This window comes from Myxine glutinosa, chromosome 13 (assembly GCF_964187855.1).
Source record: "Myxine glutinosa chromosome 13, kmMyxGlut1.1, whole genome shotgun sequence".
NCBI lineage: Eukaryota > Metazoa > Chordata > Myxini > Myxiniformes > Myxinidae > Myxine > Myxine glutinosa.
This window is the reverse complement of record NC_136273.1, coordinates 53,624,019-53,651,703: the sequence shown is the minus strand read 5'-3', so window position 1 is coordinate 53,651,703 and position 27,685 is coordinate 53,624,019. Positions and strand designations below refer to the sequence as shown.

The 27,685-nt window shown below is 44.3% G+C and overlaps 1 pseudogene; it reads left to right on the top strand.

Annotated features, from left to right (window-relative positions):
* The first annotated feature begins 183 nt into the window (after nt 1-183).
* On the top strand, nt 184-5,863 carry LOC144888682 (sterile alpha motif domain-containing protein 9-like; annotated as a pseudogene).
* Nucleotides 5,864-27,685: the final 21,822 nt, after the last annotated feature.

The window sequence follows — 27,685 nt, the reverse complement described above, 5'->3', positions numbered from 1 at the left end:
AAACATCAGCTGTTGCTGACCAATGGTTCCTGCCTGCAAACATGAAGGACTGGGCCAAGAATGACGTGCAACATTGGCTGATGACTGAGGTGCCAATTGCCCAAGCGGACATCAACAAGTTATACAATGAAGAATGCCAAGGTTCATTACTCGAGATTATGAATGAAGATGATCTGAAAAAGTTTGGACTTCCTCTTGGTCCAAGCTTGATTTTGATAAAAAAAACGGGACATATTCCTGAAACAAATGGAAGCTAAAGAGAGAGAAAAAGCAAAACAGAGTGGAAACAGTCACAAGATTAACAAGCCAGAGAAGTCAAAAACAAGGGAGTGTTATCCATATAAACAAGAAGGATTGAATGAGAGCACAGATGATGACAAAAATGGAAGTGGTACCTCTTTAGTGGGGCAAAGTTCAGATTTCTTGATGGATGAGAATGAAATGTTGGCCTCAAGAACAGCAAAGGTTTGTTCTTCATCGAAGCATCAAGTCGATAAAAAGATTCCTAACGTTTCCAAAGAGAGCTTAAATTCTGAGATTCCAAGCTCTCATCATTTCTATTGTTCTCCTCACCCATTTGATGAAATGTATTCTCGACAAAGGTACATTCAGGGTGGTGTCCTGCCCCCAGAGTCTGGTAAATTTAATTACTTGGAGCCAGCACACGAATACAAGCTGTTTGAATGTCTTGGTGCAGATGATGAATCAGAAATGAAGAAATTTTGCAATGAGGTGTTCAGATTTGCAGGAGGATGCATGAACAGACGCACAAATGGTACAATTCATTTTGGGGTGGGAGATAAGGTGCCTGGAAAGCAAACGTCACTATATGTACATGGGGAAGTGGTTGGTGTTCAGGATGATGTAAGCAGAGACAAGTTTGGAGACTGTTTGAAAAAGAACTTCACCAAGTATTTTGATAAAAATGACATAGATGATGCCAAAGATTGTGTGAGGCCCCCAAGATTTGTTGAAGTGAACTCTCAAGCTTATGTGACCCTCAATAAACATGTAATTGAGGTTGATATTGTCCCAAAAGGTACAACATGTGGAAATAAAGTATACAACACAAAGCAAATGGTCTTTGCAGGAGGAAAATGGGAAGCTGATAATGGTCATATCTATCTCAGAATGGGGCTTCTACCACAGACATAATGGCAAATCAGAATGAAAGAATTCGCAATGATAGCTTTAGAAAGCTCAAAGATGATGTTCAGAAATGGACAAAAGAAAGGCAAAGCAAGGATGATATGCCAAAGGTTCCAGTAAAGAGGGAAGATGAAGGCAGAAAGTTGGCAATCCTGTTAACAGGAGAAAACTGCGCTTTGAACAATTCACGGTACAAAACACACATTTTGGTTGTAAATAAAGCAACCAAAGATCAGCTGAAAGATCTTGAATTTGTTCAGGATATTAATTGGCTCGCTGTGTTGGACTTTGATCCAGAATCAAATGCATCAGGTCTTTGCAGCATTGTTCGACCTGAGAAAGCTGTCAACCTTCACTTCCCTCGTCAATATGTCGAAAATAACAACAAAGACAAAGAAACTATGGTTACAGACTTGCATCTGTACAAGCAAACAAGTTGGATCTTTTGCAATGGACGGGCAGACATGACTGACACAAGAGACAGGCCAATGGATCCAAAGGAGTTCTGGAAGAAACGCAGCAAGGAGCTCCAGAACCTCGTGCAGTTTCTTTGCCATGAAGATATTACACCAAGTGGAAGAGTTATTGTGGTGTTTCTTGTCTTGTTTGAAGTCCAGGACCCAATTGATCCATTTATGGAAATATTTTTCAATTTCTACCAGGAATTGGGTGGCCTGGAAGATGTGCTGGTCATAACGGGGAGTGCTGAGACTTTTCAAAGTTGGACAAACATTGCAAAGCCTAGGTTGACCGAAGAAGAGTTACAAAGTAGGTCAATAAGCAGGTCAAGCTTGCAGCATGTGAACTGTACAATTCAGAAAATAAAGTCAGCCACAAGAAGTAACAAGCGTTACTTGCGCACATCTTCTGGAACCGATTGCACATTGAAAGCTGTAGATGAAGAGTTTTTATCAACTATAAAAGTCTTGTGTTCAAATGAGTGTGAAGGCACAGCAGTAGAATTGCAGAAAGAACAATTTGAGGAATCCAGAAAGATACGTGAAGAGGCCTTTTATCGAGGTGATAAGGTCAGTCCATGGAATTTTTACTTTGCAGAGAAAACTGGAAAGGCGTTCATTAAAAGAGACCAGTTTGATTCATTGGTGGAGTGTATTGAATCAGCAATGACATGTGATGTTGCAGTGAAGACGGTAAATCTTTTCCATCACCCAGGATGTGGGGGAACAATGCTGGCATGGCATGTTCTTTGGCATCGGAAAAAGAAGTACAGGTGCGCTGCTGTGAAAGACAATGAACATGATTACCAAGAGATCAGTAAGCATGTGGTAAAATTGCTTACATTTGGGGAATCTCATCCAGATGTTTACACTCCAGTTGTGCTGCTCAATGATGACTTGGAAGAGTTGGAGAATGTCAATAATTTGGCCTATCACATTCGATCATCCGTTTACGAGAGCAAAGTCCATTTTGAGACTCCTGTGGTGATCATACTGAACTGCATGTGCTTACAGGACCCAATTGAAAGCCAAAAGAAAAGCATTTTGGAGAGCGTGCATTTGGAGCAGCAGCTGTCAGCAAATGAGAAACACCTTTTTGAAGAAAAACTGAAAGAAATCAAGAAGGAGCATAAAGAAATCAAAACGTTTCTATCTTTCATGATTATGAAAGAAAGTTTCCGTGAAGAGTACATTCGGAAGGCTGTTGGCAACATGTTGAAGGGAATTGAAAGAGAGACCAAAGACACAAAACTGATCAGTTACCTGGCTCTGTTAAACCACTATGTGAAAAATTCCTGCATTTCAGTGTCCAAGTGTGAAGCTCTCCTTGGTGTATCAACAGTGAAGCAATCATTTTGGGGACAAGAAACTCTGGAAGAGACTCTCAGTTCCCAGGCTAGGTTGCTGCTCAAAAGGTTTCGGATGGATGAAGTGAACGGAACGTACGAGTCGATGAAGATAAATCATCCTTCGGTTGCATTGCAAATCCTGAAGATCCTCGAAGAAGATTTTGCGATTTCGCAAGATGATATTGCGAAAGATCTCTTGGAGGAAGATTGCCTGTTTGAATCAGGAATGGGACGAAGCCTGATTGAGCGCGACGTGAGACGCATGATGATAAAAAGACAGCGTAAACAGCTAGGAGATGACAGAAACACTTTGTTCTCACCATTGATTGAGGAGGTGAAGAGCTACCAAGGACCAATTCATGAAAACAGAAGCAAAATTCTGCTCATTGCTGCTACACACAGGTTTCCAAAAGATGCATTTCTTGCCCAAGCTCTTGCAAGATACTGTGACATTGAAGAAAATGATTTTGAAGAAGCCCAGGTTTGGGGCAAAAAAGCAATGGAATTGAGTCCACAAAATCCATACATTGCGGCCACCAATGGACAGACCTTTAAGCATCAACTTCAGAAAACCTGCAACCTCAAAGAAATTGAACGTGAAGGACTGTCAGCGCAGCAACTTCAAAGAGCACTGGAGTTGGCAAACAAAGCATCACATTTCTTCAAAAAAGTCCAAGAACTGGCAAAGAAAGAGGATGATGATTTGAACACTTCTGGATTTAACGGTGAAGTTCAGACATCTTTGCATTTCATCGAATTGCTGAGTTACAATAAAGTGTTTGACAAAACCAATCCAATTAAGAAGATGACATTGGTGAAGTATCTCAAAGGGGAATGTGATCTCTCAAGAATCCCTATGGGTCCTGAAGAGGAGGAAGCAACGAAAGAAACTGTGCAGGTTCTGAAAAGACATGAATCATATCTGCGGAGCTTACAGATGGGCCTGAAGGAAAACCTGGAGTTGCTGGAAAGCATTCATACATTTTCTAAGGCAAGGGAAAGTGAAAATGAATTGGAAGAAAACAAGAACTATCACACAACAACAAAGTACTTTCGTCGGTACCTGGACATTTTCATCAGTGACATTGACCTGTCTGAGGCAAAAGGCATTGCTGCCAAATGCTCTTCCCACAACAAAATTGAGAAAATGGGTGGTGACAGAGTTTCTGGTCTTTACAAGCTCTTGCATAATGGGAAAGCAACAGGTGTGGAGGCCATTGTAAAAGAGTATGGAAATATAGGCATAACTACTGCTTCTGTGATCCGTGAAAAACAAAACTACGTTTTTGCTTGTGTCATTCTTCACTGCTTGAATAAAAAATCAAAACACCTACCTCCTTATCAGCAACTTGTGCCATTGGTGAAAAGCGTGGTGAGGGATGCAAAACAGAAAGAATGGAGTCATCCAGATCCATTTTTTCTTGGTTCCATGTTCTTTTCACCAAACAAACATCATCCCATAAACAAGGATGCCATCATTCTCCTCAAAGACTGCACCGAGATGATGCGCCGTCTTTATCGTCTCAGGTTTGGCTCCAGATTGCACACCAGACAACCAGTGGTCATGTTTTTTCTTGGAAAAGGAGAGGGCTTGAACAGAATCTTACCGCGGAGCAAAATTGACGAAGTGTCAGTGCTGAAAAAGTCAGGAAAGTCGCTGAAACAGCTGTGGCAAAGTGGAGAAATCTTGAAGGACAGCAAGGTTCAGGATCTCCTCCTCCGAGTTAATGGTGTAACCAGTGAGGAAGGGCAGCACATCTGTGTGAATTTTGGATTCCCCGCAGGTGAAGACCATCGGCTACAGATCCTAATTCACCCTGTTAGCCGAGGGCAACTTCGCAGAGGCCGGAGCATCGAGAGAGTTTCCTTTTTCATGGGATTTTCTATGGATGGATTTCTTGCTTATGATGTGCAGTCAATTGGTTAATCTCTGCTGGCAATGGCAGCTAAAACCCATTTCTGTTTCATTATTTCTACTTCTGAATCATCTGAAATTTTTTGTTTTGCAAATTCCATACATAATTATTTTTGTTTGTGGGGCAGAATCTTTCTGTCATCTTTTTTTTTTCTTTATTGTTGAGGTAGTTGTGTACTTTAATAATCATGACCAACAGTATATCTTTTCCATTTTAATCTTTCAAAAAGAGGAATTTTTCTTTGATAATTTGCTCTGGTCTTGATGGGGAATGTCATGTTATGACTGATGTAACTGATGATATATTGATGCTGTTTTTTATTGTAGCTTAAAAAAACTATTTTCTCCACTCACAGAAGATCGAAGCTCATGGAAGAGTTAGGTGACAGAGGGTATGAACACAAAGTAGGGCAGTGAGGAAGCAGTTGAACACAGAAAGACCATCGACCAGAGCGAGAATGAAAGAGGTGGTACAAAGAGAGGCCACGGAATGTGGTTAAGACTGCCACTACTGCTCTATATGCCAAGATAATTTTCGTGAACTGTCGTATGTGTCTCTTTCTTTCTTTCTTTCTCTTTCTCTTTCTCTCTCTCTCTCTCTCTCTCTCTCTCTCTCTCTCTCTCTCTCTCTCTCTCTCTCTCTCTCTCTCTCTCGTGCGCTCCTGCTGGTCATTGGTGAGTCATGCGTGGGTGTGGCAGCATGGTGGCTGTGCATGTTGAGCTGTGAGTTCTCTGTCGTGTTGGTTGGTTTTCCTATCCCCCATTTCGCTCCCTTGTGTCCTTGTTTATACTTGTAAAGTTTCCCCTGTGTGTCCTTTCATTGTTGAGACAAGAGAGAGGGAGAGAGCGCACACGGTAGGTGGTGTTCGGTTGCCTCTTTTCGAACCTCCGGGTTTGAGGCCTGGCCTCCATTTTGCCGTGTTTTTCCTAGTCCAGGCAGCGGTGTTTCGCTGCTCTAAACGGTTCTTGGACCTAGTCCATTAGTTTTTGGTTTTACCTCCACTTGCCGGTGTTGCTTGTGGTTGGTATCTGTTTTTTGATTTCTCACCCTTTATTTATTTAATATACGTTCGCTATGGCAAACGATTGTTTGAGGAATAGCATGTACGAGTCGCTCACTCGCAAGCATGGGCTGGTGTGCGACCCTCCGAGTGAGGTAAAGATGGAGCAAGTGCTTCTAGCAATTGGAAAAAGCGTCGGCTCACATAATATCCGTGCAGCCTCTCGAATGAACAATAAAGTTGTTGTGTTTGTATCGGAGGTGCACATGGTGAACTCCGTTGTGGAGCAAGGCCTTCTCATAGAACCCGACATGTTTCTAGTGGTTTCCCCATTAGATACACCTGCGGTGAGGGTCAATGTGTCTAATGCCCCTCCCTTTGTTAAAGGTGAGGACTTGTGTGCTCAATTGAGCAAGTTCGGTACGATCGTATCAAAAGTGACAATGGTGCCGATACACTCGGCAAGGGGTGAATTTCGACACGTGATGACTTTTAAAAGGGTCGTTTACATGATATTGCCCGAAAATGTGCAAAAGCTCAATGTAGTTTTGCATGCAAATGGCCATACTTATAGAATGTATGCCTCCACGGACGTCATGACGTGCTATGGGTGTGGAGCTTACGGACACGTAAAGAGTTCCTGTCCCGGTTTGGTGAGACCATTAGAAAATCGAGACCAGGTGATTGCAGATTCTCCTCCCTCCCCACCTAATGGGCGGATGATATGGTAGACTCCTCCCCACGACCTAATGGTGATCGGGAAACAGTTGACTCCCCCCCCCTCACCTACTGAGATACGTGGAATGGTAGACCCCTCCCCACAACCAATGGGTGAACAGGAAACAGTAGACCACTCCTCCCTACCTGCTGGTGTGACAAACGTGGTTGATCCCTCTCCTACTGTACAGGACTGTACGGATGACAATATCGAAGGGTTCGTAACAGTGGTTCGTAAAAAAGGACATAAACGTTCATGTCCCGTCGTGAAGGATGCAAGCACAGTGCAAAGTAAGGTACTTGTTGTGTCAAACGTGTCGCCGAGCTTGCAAGATGGAGCTTGTGTAGAGAATACCTGTGTGGGATTGCAAACTGAACCGGCACCGGGTTTAAATCTAAGCAATTCGTTTGCACCACTTGCCGAACTGTTTGAGGGTTCTGAGTGTGATATAGACATCGAGAATCCTCGCGCATCTCAGGAGGACACAAGTGGGGATATTGATAACCCTGATGTCTTACATGACATTAATGTAATGGTCACAGAGGTGGGCGCAGGGATGGCCAGGTGTAATGATAAAACAGATAAGTTGGACAGCCCCTCAGAGGAAACCTGTAAGCCTACACGTTTCGAACAAAATAAAAGGGATGATAAGAAGGAAGCTGCATGTGACGATGAGCAGCTAAACATGAATGAAAACGATATCCATGTTTCTGATCCTGGGGAGATTTGTGCCTCAGAAATAAGTTTGCATCAGGAAGAGAATGACAAAGATGATGCGTTTGATTTTGATGAACCCTACTCTACCTCGTCAGGTAGTGGGTTTTGTGCCCAAGAGGATGGGGATGGGGACACTGTAGTTACAGAAGATGAAGTTAAAAAATTCCTTGATGAATCCTTCAGGAAAAGGAATGTCAGAATTCAGGATTATTTCCCAAACCTACATGCTTTTCTAAAAACTACTAGAAACATGATTCGTGAACCCCAGCAAGTTGGGATATCAGAACCTCAATTTCAGCGGTTGAGAAAGTGTGCCACTAAGGCAGGAAAAGAACTCCAAGAGGAGGAAAATTAATAAAGAATAAATGAAGGTAACGTCTCTCAACATAAACGGAGGCCGCAGCTGTATGCGGCGTCTGGAGGTGTTACAACTATTTGAGAAAGAAAAGATTGATATTTTCATGTTACAAGAGACACACATTAACGAATCTTGTGAAGACGAGTGGCGCAGAATGTTTAAAGGGTGCCATGTTTTCTCCAGTGCGGTTGAAGAAGCTAAAGCGGGGGTGGCAATAATCTTGCATCCTTGCCTTCAACCATCCGAGATTCACTATAGAGAGATTTGTAAGGGTTTCTTGATGGTGGTGGATTTTATTAGCAGCAATCAAAAGGTTAGCATTATTAATGTGTATTGCCCCAGTGACAGCGCTGAAAGGGCTCTATTTCTTCCAAAATTAGCGGATTGTTTAAGCACTGTTGACTTGACTTGTTTAATTTGTATGGGGGGAGACTATAATTGCACACTCAACCCTCGACTGGACAGGAACACTCCTGAGCCACATCCACCCAGTGCAAAGTCCTTGGCACAACTTGTGAAAAAATACAAACTTAGAGATGTATGGCGATTACAAAATCCAAACACCCGTCAATATACATGGGTGTGCTGTGCAAAAAACCAGTTAACCATGGGTCGACGACAGATTGTACGTGAACCAAGGAATGGTGAATCTGGTTAAGAGAACATGTATAACTCCATCTGGCTTTTCTGATCACCATATGATTGCAATGGATTGTATGTTACCTGGTCATTGCTGTAAGAGTGCACACTGGAATTTCAATGTGAAATTGTTACAAGATGAACATTTTAAAAATGCCTTCAGACTGGTATGGGAAGGATTAGAAAAGAAAAAGTGTTCCTATGTCAATATGCGACAGTGGTGGGACTGTACCAAGTCACAAATTCGGATTTTCTGCCAACAATATTGCTCGTATGCCACTAGTAATACGTCTGGGTTGATAAGTGCTCTAAAAGCAGATGTACTTAAATATGAACAAGAAGCTGGAACATCTTGGGGAAGTGACCAATATCAGCAGCTGATAGAAAAAAAGACCCTGCTGGCCGAACTGGTCAAAGAGCGTGCGGCGGGAGCAATGATTCACCTGCGGATGAGCATAATACACCTCGAGACTCCAAACAAAGATTTCTTCAAAATGCAGAAGGCTGCCAACACTTCTCGGCAGATTCAGAGTCTACGCTCTCCCGACGGTGTTCTGACTCGCCAAAGTGACATTAAACATTCACTGCAAGAGTTTTACTCAAACTTGTTTACTCCAAGAACGGTGGATAAAACGATGGCAAATGAGATAATTGAACTTCTCCCATCTCTTTCTGAAGAGCAGCAACTCCAACTGGAATGTGACATTTCTCTGGAGGAGCTCACAACAGCAGTGAAACAACTCGAAGACGGCAAGGCCCCCGGAATTGACGGACTTCCTGCTGAATTTTACAAAGTTTTTTGGAATGTTCTGGGTCCTGCTTTAATTGAGATTTTTCACGAGAGCCTAAATCAGGGGGAATTGCCCTTGAGCTGCAGAAGAGCTGTCTTATGTCTTCTTCCCAAGAAAGGGGATTTGCAGCAGATTACAAACTGGCGGCCTGTGTCATTGTTAAATACTGATTACAAGATTGTGTCAAAAATGCTTGCAATGCGTCTTAAAAAGGTCATCTCGTTCTTAGTTGGGAATGACCAAACGTATTGCATACCTGAACGATCCATGTATGACAGTATTTTCTTGGTTCGAGACTTGATTACTATCGGTCAAACTGCGTCGCATGCTTTTGGGTTATTACTCCTTGATCAGGAGAAAGCTTTTGACAGTGTGGATCACTCTTTTCTGTTTGCAGTTCTTACGAAAGCAGGATTTGGAGAAAAATTCATTTCTTGCATAAAACTTTTATACAACAATGTATCATGCCTGCTAAAAGTAAATAATAGTCTGTGTCGTCCTTTCCCCTTTCAGCGTGGCATCCGTCAGGGCTGTCCACTGTCAGGCATGTTGTACACACTGTCCATCGGACCCTTACTGGCTCTCCTTCGTATCACTTTATCTGGTTTGTCCTTGTCAAACAATTCCAAAATTGTTACATCAGCATATGCAGATGACCTGTGTGTTGTGGTTAAAAACCAGGAAGATGTTTTTGAGCTATCCCGGTGTTTTGCCAAATTTGAACTTGCTTCATCAGCAAGAGTAAATTGGAACAAAAGTGTAGCTCTTTCTCTGTACCCAGATACCCTATCGGGGTCACAGGCTTCACATATGGTTCCCCCAACTCTTCCAGGCGGAATGTTATGGAAAACGGATGGGTTTAAATACTTAGGCATCCATTTGGGAACTGCAAGCTATATGAAGAAAAACTGGGATGGTTTCTTAGATAACATTAAGCAGAAACTATCAAAGTGGAAAGGGATGCTCCATATCTTGTCACTTAAGGCACGGGTAACGATAATAAACAACCTGGTGCTTCCAATCGTATGGCATAAGATCATAGCACTCCAGCCTCCTCAAGCTCTGATCACCAACATTCAGAGGGGTCTAGTTGACTTCTTCTGGGGAGGCCACCACTGGCTTAAGCCAGATGTGCTGTGTAGACCACGTAATTCAGGTGGTCAAAACCTGGTGCACATCCCTAGTCGAATAATGGCTTTTCGGCTAATGACACTAAAACGTCTGCTGTATAGCGAGGTTGTGCCCTGGCGTCCTCTCACGAATACGTTGCTCAGGCAAGTAGGTGGAATGGACTATGACCGGGAACTTTTCCTTATGGACTTGAAACAGGTCGACAGAGCTCGGCTCCCTGCATTTCATCGGTCTCTCCTGAACGCCTGGCAAGCTCTAGGAGTGCAGCGGTTGGAGATCTCTTATGATCCCAGGAGGTTTGTGCATGAGCCATTGTTCCAAAACTCACTATTCGCTGAAGTATCTACCAGCCGAGCTTTTATGGAACATTTTACGAACAATGGGATTAATAAAGTGCGAGATCTTATGGAGCTATCCTTAAAACGATGGTTGTCTGCCAGCACTGTTTCTGGAAAAATTGGCTTGCGTTCAATTAGAATAGTGAGCAGGGTCATAAAGATTGTATCCCAGACTTTTTTAGATTTAAACATTGGGTGGAATGGGGTAAATGAAGAAGTAGACTTTCGTTTAACCTTCCCTGAACTCTCAGTCACTGCCCAGGAACAACATGGTGTGTTTTCCTCTCACAGCGAAGAATCCAGTGTGTTCCACATCATGGGAAAAAGGGCAATGTATAGAATTTGTCTAGAGGTGTGCTTACCGGGCTGTGCAGCACCCTTAAGGAACAAGTGGAAAGAGTCTTTACCTGCAGGAGCATTTCTCACTCCAAAGTGGGATGAAATGTACCTGGAGTCCTACTGTTGGACGTACAGGAGACCTAAATTGGAGACTGGTTCATCACGCCCTGGCCACACAGGTGTTAGTTCAGAAGTTTAACCCTGCTGTGTCTAATTTATGTCCTTTTTGTGGTAATGTTGAACATTTGTATCATGCGTTTATTGAGTGCAAGAGATTGTCATCTCTGTTTCTGTATCTGAGCCGAATCTTTTGTAAATTCAAAATTGTTTTTTCTGTTACAATCTTTGTTTATGGACTTGCATGTAATACTAGGAAAACCTCTGTGATTTTTCTTTTGAATTTTTTGCTTGGAATTGCTAAGCTTGCAATTTATAAAACCAGAAAAGCCAGATTAGGTAGTGGAAAAAATGAAAATGCACTTTTTTGTTTCATCGGGATGGTGTCAGCACGTATAAAGCTTGAACATGCTTATCATGTAAACATGGGGAACCTTCTTGTGTTTGAAGAGTTATGGGGCATGGGGGGTGTTTTGTGCAAATGCATTGGAAATGAGGTTGTGATTTGTATGTGAAGTGGAGTTGGAATACTTTGGTTTTATACTTTTATAATAAAAGGACAAAAGTCTCTCTCTCTCTCTCTCTCTCTCTCTCTCTCTCTCTCTCGCCCCCTGCTGGCCGTTCGTGTGTTGGGCGTGGCAAAATGGCGGTTGTGCAGTTCGGGGAGGTGTGAGTTGCTCTGGCTGTCGAGTGTTCCGGCTGTTTTCCCTCATTATTTCAACCTTTCCCTCGCCCCCACGACCCCCCTGTTGTTCTCATATCGTTACTTCATTCATATTCGTGTTTCGTCCCCTGTGCTCGAACCTTTCCCCTGTATTATCTTTTCCCTCCCTTCCCTTCCTTGAGACGAGAGAGAGACAGAGCGCATGCGGTGGGTGATGGTAAGTGAGTTTGTTGCTTTCCATTGCATCCGCATGTTCTTATCGCTTCGTGTAAAGTGACGAGAACTGTTTTTTTAATTAACTACATTCTCACTTTGCCGTCGCTATACTTATCACGGCCCAGGCCGGCATGACGAGCGTCCGTCCTCGCAGTACCGCGTTCGGATCGTTAAGCAGGAAGCATGGCCTCACATGCGTCCCTCCAGCTCGGTGTTGTATAGCTCATGTTGTGGTCGAGGCGATTATTATCGCCGTCGGTGAAATTATCGGAGCTGAAAATGTCCTCGCAGCTTCAAGAATGAACAAGAAAGTTGTTGTTTTCGTGTTACAACAAGCAATGGTTGCGAGTGTTGTGGAATCGGGTTTATCCGTCGAGCCCGATATTTTCATCCCAGTTTCACCGTTTGATTCGCCATCAGTAAAAGTTCTAGTTTCCAACATTCCTCCATTTTTGGAGGACGAAAAAGTCGAGCTTGCTCTTCGTCATTTTGGCACAGTCGTGTCCCGCATTTCAATGGTTCCCTTACGGTGCCGTGACGATCGTTATAAACACGTTTATTCCTTCAGACGTCAATTATTTATGATTTTGAACGAAAACCGTCGTGACCTTGATGTTAAATTCACGATAAAGCATGATAACTACAATTATCAAATGTATGCAACAACAGAGGTGTTAACGTGCTATGCCTGTAATCAGCATGGACACCTGCGGAGGGATTGTCCGAATAATCTCCCTGATGCTAATTCAGCGTCCAATCAGAACACCACACCACCTGAAGGACAGGAATTTCTTCCTGCGACTGAAAGACGGGACTCTTCTTCTTCACCGGAGGGACAGGAATCACTTCCTTCGCAAAATGCTCACCCAGGAGGGAGGAATGATGCAGATGATGGCCTCACGGTTGTAACCCGGAATAAAGCACAGAAGCGGGCAATTGATACCAAATTAGACAATCAAGTGAAACCCAAGAGGTCTCCTTCCTATGCGCAAGCGGTAAGGGCACCTGCCAAACAACCATCTGAACCCATTCCCACGGACTCACCTCTTGAGCAGCCCTGTACTCCTGTTGTGAGTACACATGAAACTGTTACTCCCACTGTGCTTGAAGAACCGGAGATCCTTCGTGGAGTCGATGAGACCCTCTCCCAACCCCCACCATGCACAGATGCCACAGTTAAAATCGATGCACCGGATGTACAAATTGATTGTGATCTGGATGTGGCTGTACCTGCAGCATCTGGACAAATTGCTAATGAAGAACCACGGGAACTTGTGGTTGACAGCATGGGTTATGAGTCTGATGGAACATCTTCTGTTGCTTCGACCCTAAGTGACACAGGCAGCGATGTTCCTCCTCACAACCTGGAGGTTGATTCCTCAGTATCTCCCGATGCCGTTCACGCCTTCTTACACAAAAGTTTTCGCAAAAAGGGGGTCAAAATTAAAGATCATTTTCTAGTCCTAGAAGATTTCATTCAAGTGGCTCGACTAATGATTTCTAGACCGGATCGGTACAACATTGCAGACCCTCAACGTCACCGGTTAAGGAAATTTCTAAGTCGTGCTCGGAGCGAACTCAAAGACCATGGCTGATGTCCTGCCGGTGCCCCCATCACAATGAAACTACGCATTGCCAGCCTTAATATCAACGGTGGTCGCACGTCTCTTCATAAAGTGCAAGTTAAACAACTAATCGAGTGCAACAAGGTCGACATCTTGTTGTTGCAGGAAACTCATTCTACTGAAGGTTATTCAGCTGAGTGGGAGTTGTTTCTTAAAGGGCATTGGTTCTTTAGCAATCTATCAAGCCCAATTGCTGGGATAGCCATCTTCTTTCGGCAAACTCTTCCTTTGACTTCAGTTTCCTTTAAAGAAATTGTGAAGGGATATTTAGCTTCGCTGACTTTCTCTGTTGGTCAGCAGCTTTTCACAATAATCAATGTGTACGCACCAAGTACAAATGCTGAAAGATCTTCCTTTTTTGACTGTCTTGACTCGTATCTTGCTGGTGTCCCCCCTGACCACTTTCTATGTCTTGGAGGAGATTTCAATTGCACACTTAACCCCTCCCTTGATAGGAATGGGGCTGAGCCACATGCAGCCAGTACAAGACCTCTCGTTCGCTCAATCTCAAGATTCAAGCTGACAGACATTTGGAGATTGCAACATCCGATGCAGCAACAATTTACTTGGTGTCGCTGCTCTAACAACTTAGTGTCGCTTGCTCGACTTGATAAATTGTACGTTTCTGATCATTTCCTCAACCTCGTCTTAAACACCTCTATTCTCCCATCTGGGTTTTCCGATCACCACATCATCACTATGCATTTTCAGTTGCCACTCATAAAGGTGGTGAGCCCTTATTGGAAGTTCAACACAACACTTCTTCAAAACGAATTCTTTGTTGCATCCTTTAGGGCCTTTTGGGCACATTACATCTTGATGGATAAAGAGTTCTCATGTTTACGTCAGTGGTGGGACAACGCTAAAGCTCAAATTAGAGTTTTTTGTCAAAATTTCTCACGACACAGTACTCGGGATCACGATGTAAATATAGATCTGGTGAAGACACAAATTCTTCACTTGCAAAACAAAGTGTCCTCCTCTCGTAATAATGGGCAGCAGCAGATGTTGTATGAAAAGAAAGCCATGTTAAATGAATTACTGAGACCCAGAATTCGACTGCTGAAGGCGAAATAACATTGGACGAACTCACTAGTGTTTTAAAGACCTTGCCCACCAGCAGGGCACCTGGCTTAGATGGGTTGCCAGTGGAATTCTACAGCACCTTTTGGGATTTGCTGGGACCATGTCTATTAAATGTCTTCATAGAAAGCATACAAACTGGTGAACTTCCTTTGAGCTGCAGACGTGCCATCATTTCATTAATCCCCAAAAAGGGAGATCTTCAACTTGTTGAGAACTGGCGCCCGATCTCTCTACTTTGTACCGATTACAAAATCCTGTCTAAGTTACTCGCTAATCGCATAAAGACCTTAATTGGGCACATTGTATCCCCCGACCAGTCTTATTGTATTCCCGGCAGATCGATATTTGATAATATTTTTTCTGTTCGTGATTTGATTTCGATTTGTCATTGTCAGAATGTTAACACCGGGCTGATCTTTTTAGATCAGGAAAAGGCCTTTGATAGTGTTGACCATTCATATTTACTTGAAGTTTTGAAGGGGTTTGGATTTGGTTCCTTCTTCATTTCTTGTATCAAGCTGCTGTATCACAACAACTTTAGTTTGGTGAACATCAACAACAGTTTATGTTCACCTTTTCCTATTCAGCGAGGCATTAGACAAGGCTGCCCTCTTTCCGGGTACCTGTATTCACTTTCCATTGAACCCTTGCTGATTCACTTACGCCACAAACTTTCTGGGTTCTTGGTGACACCTCTTGCTAATCCTGTTAAGGTGCTTGCGTATGCTGACGATTTGTGTGTGATTGTTAATACTCAGTCTGACATTGCTGCCCTCACAAGTGCTCTATGTGAATTCAATTTGGCATCCTCTGCTACTGTCAATTGGAGCAAGAGTAAAGCCTTGTGTCTTGGTCCTTCTGGGTTATTTATCCCACCTTCTCTGCCTAATGCTTTGCAGTGGAGGTATGATGGTGTTAAACATCTCGGGGTGTTTCTTGGGAATGAGACCTTTTCCTTAAAGAACTGGGATCAGATGGTTGATCACATCTCCCATATCCTTAATTGTTGGAAAAGATTGTCCAGCCTACTGTCTTATAGAGGTCGTGTGCTGATAATTAATAACTTGGCTGCTTCCAAACTCTGGCATCGGATGGCTGTCTTACAACCGCCCAAATCGCTAGTCATTAACTTGCAGCGTATCCTTGTTAATTTTTTCTGGAACGGCATGCACCGGCTCCGAGCTGATCTTCTAAGTGTCCCCTTGGATAAAGGAGGTCAAGGACTTGTGGACATTACCAGTAAAATACTGGCTTTTCGACTAACCACCTTGCGCCAACTTCTCTACAAGGAAGTCCTGTCTTGGCGGCCCCTGGCTTCTTGCTTGTTGCAGCAAGCGGGTAAGCTTAGGTGTGGCCCCGAGCTCTTTCTACTCGATCTGCAGCGAATAGACATCTCCTTGCTGCCCTCCTTTTATCGAAGTCTCGTGAATGCCGGTCAGTGCCTCCTTCCAGTACGAAACAAGGATACATATAAATTTTGGAACTTAATGTGTGAACCCGTTTTCTACAACAGCCTATTTTGCCATGACTGCCAAAGTAGGTCCCTAATTCAATCTTTTATCGAATCTGGTTTTTTTGTTGTCAAGGATTTTGTTAATCATACTTATTCTGGATGGCAGACCCCTAACCAGATTTCGGAAGTATGCAATGTTGCCTCAGCCCGACTAATTGGACAACTTCTTCGTTCAATTGTTAAAGTGTTCAACTCTTTTAATTTATCATGGCCTCTACTGCATGATGTTCAGAACACAAAAACAATGCACCCTGACTTCCCTGATTTTTGTTTTTCTGGTGCTCCTTCCACAAAGCCTCTACAAGCCTGTGCAAAGGCTACTTTGTACGTGCAATGTCTTAATGTTGTCATCTCTGCTAACCCTAATAGCCCACTGACCACCCACTGGAAAGAGCTTCTACCTGCAGGGGCTCCATCCTCTCCTACCTGGTCGTCGATGTACGCGTTACCTGTGTCTAAACGTGCCGGTGATATACAGTGGAGGCTTGCACACTATTCCTTGCCTTCCAATGCGTTTCTTAAAAGACTGAACCTCGTGATATCTGATGACTGCCCTTTTTGCCATCACTCAAAGGACACTTTCCATGCATATGTCGGATGCCAAAGGCTGGCTACACTTTTTCAACTCCTGAAATATGTCTTCCAGAATTTCGGTTTTTGTTTTTCTTCTTATCTTTTTGTGTACTGCATGCCTGTGTCTAACGAGAATGTCGGTTCTCAAATCGTTAATTTTTTGCTTGCCGAGGCGAAACTCGCAATATATATTACGCGGAAGAGTCGGGTTTCTGGGACAAGCTCACCGGAATGCAGTATTTTGTTAGCCTTTAAAGGCCTTGTGTCTGCCCGCCTTAAAATTGAATTTAATTTTTACCGAGAGACTTCTCGGCTTGATCACTTTGTTCAAAAATGGTGCAAAGCTGAAATCCTGTGTAAGGTGGAGGGAGATGAACTTTTTTTGCTGCTCTAATTAATGTCATGTTATTCAATTCTTTGATTTAATTATTTTGGTGACTGATATTGTATTACTTGGTTTGTTGTGCTTTTTATACTTTTGTAATAAAAGGCCTTAAAAGTCAAAAAAAAAGTCTCTCTCTCTCTCTCTCTCTCTCTCTCTCTCTCTCTCTCTCCCTCTCTCTCTCTCTCTCTCTCTCTCTCTCTCTCTCTCTCTCTCTCTCTCTCTCTCTCTCTCTCTGTCTCTGTCTCTGTCTCTGTCTCTGTCTCTGTCTCTGTCTCTCTCTCCATGACTTTCACTCCAGCTCCTACAATGGATGAAGATATCTCTCTCTCAAAAGATCTTGGATTTATCTTATTAGATGTTGTCATAACCCCCATGTACAGTGAAGGCCTGTGTGTTAATGATAATATAAGACAAGGTTAATTTCCTTTTATTAATTATTCCTGTGCATATTGTTAATGAAGTATTTACTTTTACACAACTGGCATTGGAACACTGTTCTGTTTCCCAAGTAAATGTTGCATTGGGTATTTTACCTGCTCCATAATCTTCTTTTTTTTTTAAACCACCCATAACCCAGAGTGGGTGTGCCTTGTGGGTGTGGCTTAATTGAGCCCTCCCCCTCTGTTGGAGGCGTAGCTCAGCTGCTTGCGTCCTGTGGGCTGACTCACCAATGGTCACATGGCCGCATTTAACCTCGTATATAACTACAAGTATAACCTCGTATATAACTATATATAACTACAAGTATTGGATGACCTGTTCATAACGTTCAATGAATGTGATGCTCACAATAGTCTGAGACACAACTACATATACAAGTACCATATATTAAATTTGACAATATACAACTCGATTCTTTATTTGTGTATCTTTCCGATCTTACTCGTTTTTATATTCAACACCCCACATACCGACTACATTTACTCTAACTGCACGAGGTTTTTTTGTTTTTTTTTGATGAAGTAATCTGATATATGTTACAGAATGTAGAAGCAATTTTTCAATTTGTTGCAAATGCAGAAAATACCATTTTACTGTTTTCAAACTCTCATCTATTCGTTTCGGGAGAGAAATATTGTATACCTACTCATAAATGCATGATGTTTTGAATAAGATGAGCATCTCAGACAAATGTTGATTTACACTTGGTATTGGTTACAAAAAAAATCTCAGTAAAATAATTTGCATCGTTTTGCGTTACAATCCTTTAATTCATTCACTTCATAAAAATTTCTTGATTTCTTTTTCAAAAAGCAGAAATATATTACTATCGGCATGGCTGCTTATGCACGATTCATTTTTATCTATATCTATGCAATGTTTTATGCTTTGGTTCAAATTTGATTCAGACCTTTGTTTATAATACTTTATAATACTTTGAGTAATGAATGCAGATTAATAATTTTTGTGGGTATTTGTTTTTACAGCATTGGTCAACAATATCCATGTACAGTAATCATGTCTGAACAAAATAAACACCTTGAGGATGTTGAAATTTATTTACAACTTGTTGCAGAATATGTTAATATCGGTGAGAGCATCCATATTTGACTGCGGCCTATCATTAAAAGATTGATGTGGAAGTGTAAAGACATCTCAAGTCGTTTTCTTTCGAAAAATGATGAGTCTGGGATGGGAACGAGCAAAGTGTTGGCCTGATCAGAGGGTCTGAGGACATACACCCAAGAAAGCTGTAATGTAGGACATTATGACGTTTCATTCACAGCTGATTTGATGAGTTTTTTCTACAGAAAAAAAAATGTTGAAAATAAGATGAAAGTTTGAAAGTCTGGTAAAGTATACTCTTTGCTTGACACATTAATCAAACGGCACTCAGTAGAGCGTATTGAACTACGCCAGATACGTAAGAGACTACGCCAGATTGAACAATTTACGTTTTGGATCCCACTGATAGGCCGGATCTGGATCCGGACCTGAACCAAAATTTAATTGGCTTGTTCTTGTCGCCTAACCAACTCATCCACCAACTTTTGTCATAATTCGTCCACAACTTTCTGAAATATCAAGCTACACATCGTTTTTGGCCCCATCTCTCAATCAAATGGTGAATTTTAAAAGTAAAATTATTTCAAAAGTAAAAAAAATCATCATATCCAGATCTTGACCAAAATCTAACCACTTCTTCCTTTTCACACTCACAACCTATCCACCAGGTTTTGTCCGAATCCGTCCACAACTTTTTGAGATATCGCGCTACATATCGCTTTGGCCGGATCTCTCAATGGTCAAGAATCACTTTAAAAATTCTAGTATCCTGATCCGAATCCGGATCTTCACTAAAATCTAATCAATTCGTCCTTGTCGCACACCTAACCTGTCCACCAAATTTCATCCGAATCAGCCCACAACTTTTCAGATATCATGCACACAAACAGACAAGCAGACAGATGTGAAAAGGTAACCTTTGTCCACATTCGCTGGTGGAGCTAATGATCGTGAACAGTAGTTGCCTGTTGATTGTGCAGACCTTTTTGTGATATTTATTGGTCCTAATTCAGCTTTTCGTCTTTTCTTAAAACCTCCTAGCTTCTTCACATTCCTCGTGAAACATTCAAGTGTTACATATTTCTGTGAATGTATGTGAATTACCATTCAGGTCTTTGCTTATCCGTGGGTAGTATATTAAGTTGTTGTGTAGTTGTTGTGGTTGGAGGGTCAGGAGCCCTTCTGAGGGAGTGGCCGGAAACGGAAGTGACCGGAAACGGAAGAGAAAAGACACGAGGAAAAAAGGACGAGTATTATTCTTCCTCGCCCCGCTCCGACCAAAAGGCGGGATCGACCTTGCGCTGCGTGGAAAAGCGGCGTTCCGAAGCCTGTCTGGCGAGAGGAATCACCGGGACGTGTACCTGCCCGGTGGAGACGTCAAGTGACGTGGGGCCGTGCATCGACCCCGCGTCTGGTATCGTCGCGGCACCGTCTAAACAGACGCGTGCGGGTCGCACGTTGGGGCCTAACGCGCCTTGCAAGCGGCGTGGGGTTTGGCTTGCTCTACCGTACCCGCTCCGCGTGGCCACGAGGGGCTGCAGCCACGGTGCCTGGTACGATACCTGCCCGGTGGAGAAACGTCCACCCGGGGTTCGTTCAACTGTCCGAGTGCGGAGACGCCGACCAGTATCTTGGTCAGGAGGGGCCCAGAGACATTGTGAGGAGCAGAGACCGAAAGGGGGTGTGAGTACTCACCGGGACACACATATATACGATGGCCATCTTATTCATAGGGAATTGATTGTGGCTGGGAAATATTGTTGATGGTTGTGTATTGTTGATTGCTCGGGGAAAATCTCCGTGGTTGTGTCATTGGAATTGTATGGTATCATTACCATTGGAAATATATCCTTGAACATCAGTTGTCTCCTGGGTGAAATTCATATGGGTTGCGTGGCGAAAGCGCATATATAGTACAGCTTGCTGGCGGAGTTCCTCTCACGGTCCGGGGGTCACCGAGACCAGGTATTCACCGAGGGGACCACGTAACAGAATTGGGGGCTCGTCCAAATTACGATTTGCGGTTTCGCAATTGGGTCTACGTCCGGGATTTAAAATTGTATAAAATAATAAAATAATAATATTTTTTATTAATTAAAATTTATTAATTAATTATTAATTGGAAAATTTTTTTTTGAGAAATTGGGGTAAAGTCTTGGGGGAAGGTTAACAGGTGTTAACGATAGGCACCATGGCGTTTGTGGCACAGAACTTTGGGGTAACCCCGAGTGAGGCACAGTTCCGAGCGTTGCTAAAGTCAGACCTCTTGAAATTGGCCAAACATTTTAACTTGGAGGTCCGAACTAATTTGAGGAAGGCAGAGTTGCAGGCCACGGTGATACAATCTATGGTGGGATTAGGAACATGGGACGAGTTAGCCTGGGAGTGGCTACCCGAAGAACCAGAAGACGTTGAGCTCCGGAAACTGGAGTTGCAATTACGGAGCCAGGAACGGATTAAAGAAGAAGAAAGGAAAGCAGAAAAGGAAAGAGCAGAAGAAGAAAGGAAAGCAGAAAAGGAAAGAGCAGAAGAAGAAAGGAAAGCAGAAAAGGAAAGAGCAGAAGAAGAAAGGAAAGCAGAAAAGGAAAGAGCAGAAGAAGAAAGGAAAGCAGAAGAGAGGAGAGAAGAGAAGCAAGCAGAGGAAAGGAGAGTGGAACGAGAACTCCAGGAAAGGTTAAAAGAAGAAGAAAGGAAAGCAGAAAAGGAAAGAGCAGAAGAAGAAAGGAAAGCAGAAGCGAGGAGAGAAGAGAAACAAGCAGAGGAAAGGAGAGTGGAACGAGAACTCCAGGAAAGGTTAGCAGAAGAAGAAAGGAAAGCAGAAAAGGAAAGAGCAGAAGAAGAAAGGAAAGCAGAAGCGAGGAGAGAAGAGAAACAAGCAGAGGAAAGGAGAGTGGAACGAGAACTCCAGGAAAGGTTAGAAGGGAGAAAAGCAGAGGAGAGGAGAGCTGCAAGGGACCTCGAAGCAGAGGAGAGAAAAGCGGAAAGGGAATTAAAGGAACGTGACATGGAGCTTCAGCAAGAAATCAAATTCAAGGAGCTGGAGTTAATGAGAGAACGGGGAGAGGCACCACCCTTGCTGACGGGGTCGACACCTAACCAGAAAACCTGGGATGTGGGCAGACATGTGAGGCTGGTTCCACCGTTCAGTGAAAAAGAAGTCGCGAAATTTTTTCCACACTTTGAGAAAGTGGCTCGACAATTAAACTGGCCGGAGGAGGCCTGGACCATACTCGTGCAAAGTGTGCTGGTGGGGAAAGCTCAGGAAATTTATTTGGCGCTACCAATGGACCAATGTGCAGATTATGAGGTACTGAAGAAGCACATCCTCAAGGCCTATGAGTTGGTTCCGGAAGCTTACAGGCAAAAATTCAGGAATGCCAGGAAGAGGGAGAGTGAGACCCATGTGGAGTTTGCCAGAGTGAAAGAAAACATGTTTGATCGGTGGTGTGAGTCAAAAGGAGTCGGGAAAGACTTCGAGACATTGCGGGACTTGATCCTGGTGGAGGAATTCCAGCAGTGTGTCCACGAGGACATCAAAGTGTACCTGCAGGAAAAGAAGGTACCAAAGTTGTGGGACGCAGCCACCATGGCAGATGATTATGCCTTAACCCACCGAATAGGGGTCCACGAACCTAACTCCTCGCCTAGATCTCCGCAGGGGAGGTGGGGAACAGCAGGTGCGGAGAACGACCATACATGGCGGCGGCCTCGAGATGATTATGGGGACAACTATGATACCCCACCGGTTCGAAATCAGAGGGATGCGGGCCCAAGACAAACTTATAGTTCGGGGGGCCCGAGGCAGACCCCGAGTTTTTCCTCCGGGCCTACTTGCGCATTTTGCAAGAAACCTGGACACTTGATGTCCAGTTGTTACCTCATGAAAAGGGACAACCCAGAGCGGAGTCCGACTATTACAACTCCGAATGCGATGGCTAGCGTAAGAAATCGCCATCAAAAGGGTTACCAACCATTTATTTCAGAGGGGTTTGTGTCACTGGATGGAGCCTCGACTAACCGGAGACCGGTTAGGATATTGAGGGACACAGGGGCCCATCAATCTTTAATGCTTGAAGGCATTTTGCCATGGTCCGAGGAGACGGCAACGGGGGATAGTGTTCGTTTACAGGGGATCGGGGGCGGTGTTAGTGCTCCCCTTCAGGTCATCCAGTTGGAGTCCGATTTGGTGTCAGGACCGGTCACCGTCGGTTTACAAGCCACGCTTCCTGTAGAGGGTGTATCTGTGGTTATCGGGAATGATTTGGCCGGGGGTCAAGTTTATGGTAACCTGAGGGTTGGTAAAGAGCCCAGCAGGGAAAATAACACCACACCAGCTCGGGATGGCGACAAAAGTGCCAAGTTATTTGTAGGGGGACTGAACTTCAAAACAGAGGAAGAAGTTCTGACCTCTGTCTTCAACAGATATGGGCCGCTGGTGGAAGTGCGGTTGGTAAGAGACTGGGAAACGCAACAGTCAAGAGGGTTCGGCTTTGTCACGTTTGCCAGCACAAAAGACGCCAGAGAGGCAGAGAAGAATTGGAATGGCAAGGATTTGGAGGGTCGGACCATAACAGTAGGGAAGGCATTTCGTAGGCGTCGAGAGGTCTACAGGAGAGGACAACTGGGCGGTAGTTTTGGTGGTGGCCGCAATCAATATTATTATGGAGGCTCCCTGAGTTACGGCCGCTCCCGAAGGAAGGATTGGCAAAGTAGTGGCCGAGAAGGAGACCGCTATTCAGGGGACTACAGGGACCAGTGGTCCCACCCTAATTATTAGGGAAGTTCTGAGAAGTTGAAGCACGGAAGGCGGCGGAGCCGCCGAGCCAAGATTCCTACATGAATTAACCGTGAACGCCGTTCCTAAAGGCGTCCATGTAGTGAACTTTCATGCACGGACTAACCGTGAACTCCACGTTCCTCAAGGCGCCCATGTAGAGAACTTTCCTGCACGGACTAACCGTGAACTCCGCGTTCCTAAAGGCATCCATGTAGTGAATACTCGGCTTGGCCTCCCGGAAAAAGTGCTATCGAGTTGCTTAACTTTGGATCTTTGATCAACCCCTTAACCTTCATTCCCAAGAAACTGACGGTCAAAGTCAGAGGGTCATGAGATGGAGTTTGATTTGGCAGGGACAATGTCGTTGTTGGTACTTAGTCCAGAGGGAGTAATCTGGAGGGGTTGCGGTGAAATTTTGGTTGCTTTATTTTTAAGTGATAACTGTGCCCGGGGGGAACGGATAATGTGGAGGGGGTTGAGTTATCTGGTTTGTTTCTCCAAATTGGCCGGCAAAGAAAGTTTTCGCTGGGTTCAAACTTTCTTTCTTGAAGGGGGGGAGTGTTACATATTTCTGTGAATGTATGTGAATTACCATTCAGGTCTTTGCTTATCCGTGGGTAGTATATTAAGTTGTTGTGTAGTTGTTGTGGTTGGAGGGTCAGGAGCCCTTCTGAGGGAGTGGCCGGAAACGGAAGTGACCGGAAACGGAAGAGAAAAGACACGAGGAAAAAAGGACGAGTATTATTCTTCCTCGCCCCGCTCCGACCAAAAGGCGGGATCGACCTTGCGCTGCGTGGAAAAGTGGCGTTCCGAAGCCTGTCTGGCGAGAGGAATCACCGGGACGTGTACCTGCCCGGTGGAGACGTCAAGTGACGTGGGGCCGTGCATCGACCCCGCGTCTGGTATCGTCGCGGCACCGTCTAAACAGACGCGTGCGGGTCGCACGTTGGGGCCTAACGCGCCTTGCAAGCGGCGTGGGGTTTGGCTTGCTCTACCGTACCCGCTCCGCGTGGCCACGAGGGGCTGCAGCCACGGTGCCTGGTACGATACCTGCCCGGTGGAGAAACGTCCACCCGGGGTTCGTTCAACCGCCCGAGTGCGGAGATGCCGACCAGTATCTTGGTCAGGAGGGGCCCAGAGACATTGTGAGGAGCAGAGACCGAAAGGGGGTGTGAGTACTCACCGGGACACACATATATACGATGGCCATCTTATTCATAGGGAATTGATTGTGGCTGGGAAATATTGTTGATGGTTGTGTATTGTTGATTGCTCGGGGAAAATCTCCGTGGTTGTGTCATTGGAATTGTATGGTATCATTACCATTGGAAATATATCCTTGAACATCAGTTGTCTCCTGGGTGAAATTCATATGGGTTGCGTGGCGAAAGCGCATATATAGTACAGCTTGCTGGCGGAGTTCCTCTCACGGTCCGGGGGTCACCGAGACCAGGTATTCACCGAGGGGACCACGTAACACAAGGCAGTGTATAAGCAGAGTTAGAGTGGCTATCCACGGAGATACCTCCATGTAATAGCACAGCTTCATTGACTTCCAGTGGCCAGGTGGGAGCTTTCGGCACTCAATGCCTGGGTACCAAACATGAAATCGGGTTGTTGCTTCAAGGTTGCCGAATTGATTGAAGGGGGTTTCAAGGTTCTTATGGAAAATATTCATTTTAAAACCATATATTTCTAAAACCAAAAATGTTTAATAAATATCTTTAAATATCATATACATCAATTTCTGTTGATTTTGACTCCAGACCACATCCAAAATCATATATTGAATAGGATACTCTCAATTTAATGGGAATAGACACTTCATTCATCCCACTAGGTCTCGGACAAATATATAGTGTCTGAGTTATGACCGTGGTCCATGGGAAAATGTGACATAGTTGCTATGGGCTGCCATCTTGGATTTCAGGTGACCTACACCTCAGGCAACCTTGAAACCCCCTTCCATCACTCAGGAAACCTTGATTTAGTGGGGAAAGACACCTCATTCATCCCTCCAATCCAGGCCAAATAGTTTCTGAGTAATGATCGTGGGAAAATTTCACAGAGTTGCTATGGGCGGCCATCTTGAATGTTATTAACGAGGCATCCTCAAAAATCTATTTCCACAACACCATTTAATTCAACATACCTAAAAAAAACATTATAGACAGCAAAACCATTCTTTTACAATCTCTTCATCAAAACTTATGTGCATTTATTGGTGGTCGATGGACATGTGTCAGCCATTTTGAAACATGGCCGTTTCCCGGTTTTGCCTGGTTTTTCAAAATTCCACCCAGTAAAGTTTCAAAGCTTCCCCGGTTGTGCCTGATTTTTCAAAATTCCACCCGGTAAAGTTTCAAAGCTTCCCCGGTTGTGCCTGATTTTTCAAAATTCCACCCGGTAAAGTTTCAAAGCTATATGCGTCTATTACTCAAATCAACCTTCAAATTCTCTTCAGTAGCAGATGTATACAGGTCTCGAAGCCAGGCTCTGGACTAAGAGGTTTATGAAAGGTGAATTGACGGAGAAGCGGTCGAGGTTATGAAATTAATAAAGCCGCGCAGATCGGAAAAAATGATCTTTCATGTCGATATGTCTTTTTCTGAAGGTGCGGATGAGAAATTTAAGGATTTTAGTTGATGAAACATCAAATTCATATGTTGTAGGAAACTCTTCAATGTCGTAGGATTCCTCCTCCGACATGTCAGAAGCGCTATCCGGGAAACTTGTGATCACTGGCTCCTGAGACGCCGGAATAATCTATGGTGTGCAGGTGTCAGCCTGCACTGTTTCTATAAGAGCAGGTTGAGGGTGAGGTTTTAACGGGCCGTCAGGTAATGTGGGGGGAAGGGGAGATTCTGCAACATGGACAAATTGCGGCTCTTCCTCAGGACTATCATTGTGCTGAGGCACATTTTCGAAGATGGCCGGGACAACGACTATTGGGGTTGAAGGGTCGTCATTAGGTAAGTTGGAACACTGTGGGATCGAATATTGGCCATTCTGTCCCCCAGTCCAGTCTCGACCTGACTCGTCATCATCCACACAAGGATTTAAGGCCAGTCCGAGTTGGGTTTGGGGAAATGGGGAAGGGGACCTTACAGCTTTCTGGACAATCAGGGAAAAGCAAAAAAAACGTCACTCGGCAGATACCAGCACGAGTGAAACTATCGTGGAAAACACACCTGTCAATGAGGGAAAGGCCGAGAAACCAAGGCAACCCGTCAGAGTGTCGATGGAAGAACACTCACTCCTCCGCTTCAACGTACGCTGTGGGTTCTGTGTCTGTATCTCAGAGCAAGAACGAAAGGGGAAGAAATGAAACAGAGATAGCAACACAAGCGAGGAGTGTGGGGCGGGGAGGAAACAGGAGGGTGGAGTGCAGGGCAGAAGACAGGAGTGCAGGTACTGATGAAAAGGGAATAGTGGGGTACAGAGAGCATAACGATGTGCAAATAAACAACTAGATGGTATGCATAGAATACCTTATGAATTTTGGGTGGGGACATATGATATATAGATTTAGGTAGATCTGCATAGGTAGGTGCTCCGATGACCGTGGATAGCAAGAACCACTTTGATGTACAGTAAGTGAGGGACCTGTCTAGCCCGAATGTCGGACTAAGCTTGTGTTTTCGTCCCCGCCACGAGGGGGCGAGGCTTGTTAACTAGAATGAGGGCACAAGGATAAAATTCCACTGTCCGTCGTTCCCTCTGTGATATATCCATTGTCCCGTACGGCAACATATATAGACACATAGGTTAGGAATCCCACCTTAAAAAGCACCACACATAGCATTTAATAAAACCAGGCCAGAAGAACAGCCAAGAAGCGACCACGCACGACGCCAGCATGGCAATGGAACATCGAACAGGAAATATCCACGCCCAGAAGGACGCGTGATTGACAGGCGGGAGAGGCGAGTAATAAGCAGGTCGCCGATTGGCAGAGTGGGGAAGGATGTGTGATTGGTCAGGGGAGGGGCAGAAAGCCTCCCCGTGATTGGTGGAATGAAGGTGGAAGGAGCGAGATACTGATTGGCCACCGACGAATGGGATGAAAAGAGTGAAAAAACGATGTGAAAAAGGGGTAGAAGAATCGAAAGGCAGAGCAGCTCGCCCTCACTGAGCACACGCAACCGCCATTATTGTGCCACGTCCAACGCAGCAACCACCAGCAGGTGGCAAGAGAGCGAAAGAGGGAGAGGAAGTGAGGGGGAGGGGGGCAGGGGGATTAGAGAGAGGGAGAGAGGCAGAGTGGAAGAAAGTGAGAGATTTTGCCTCCACTCTGGGTTTTATACCCTGTCCTTCCTG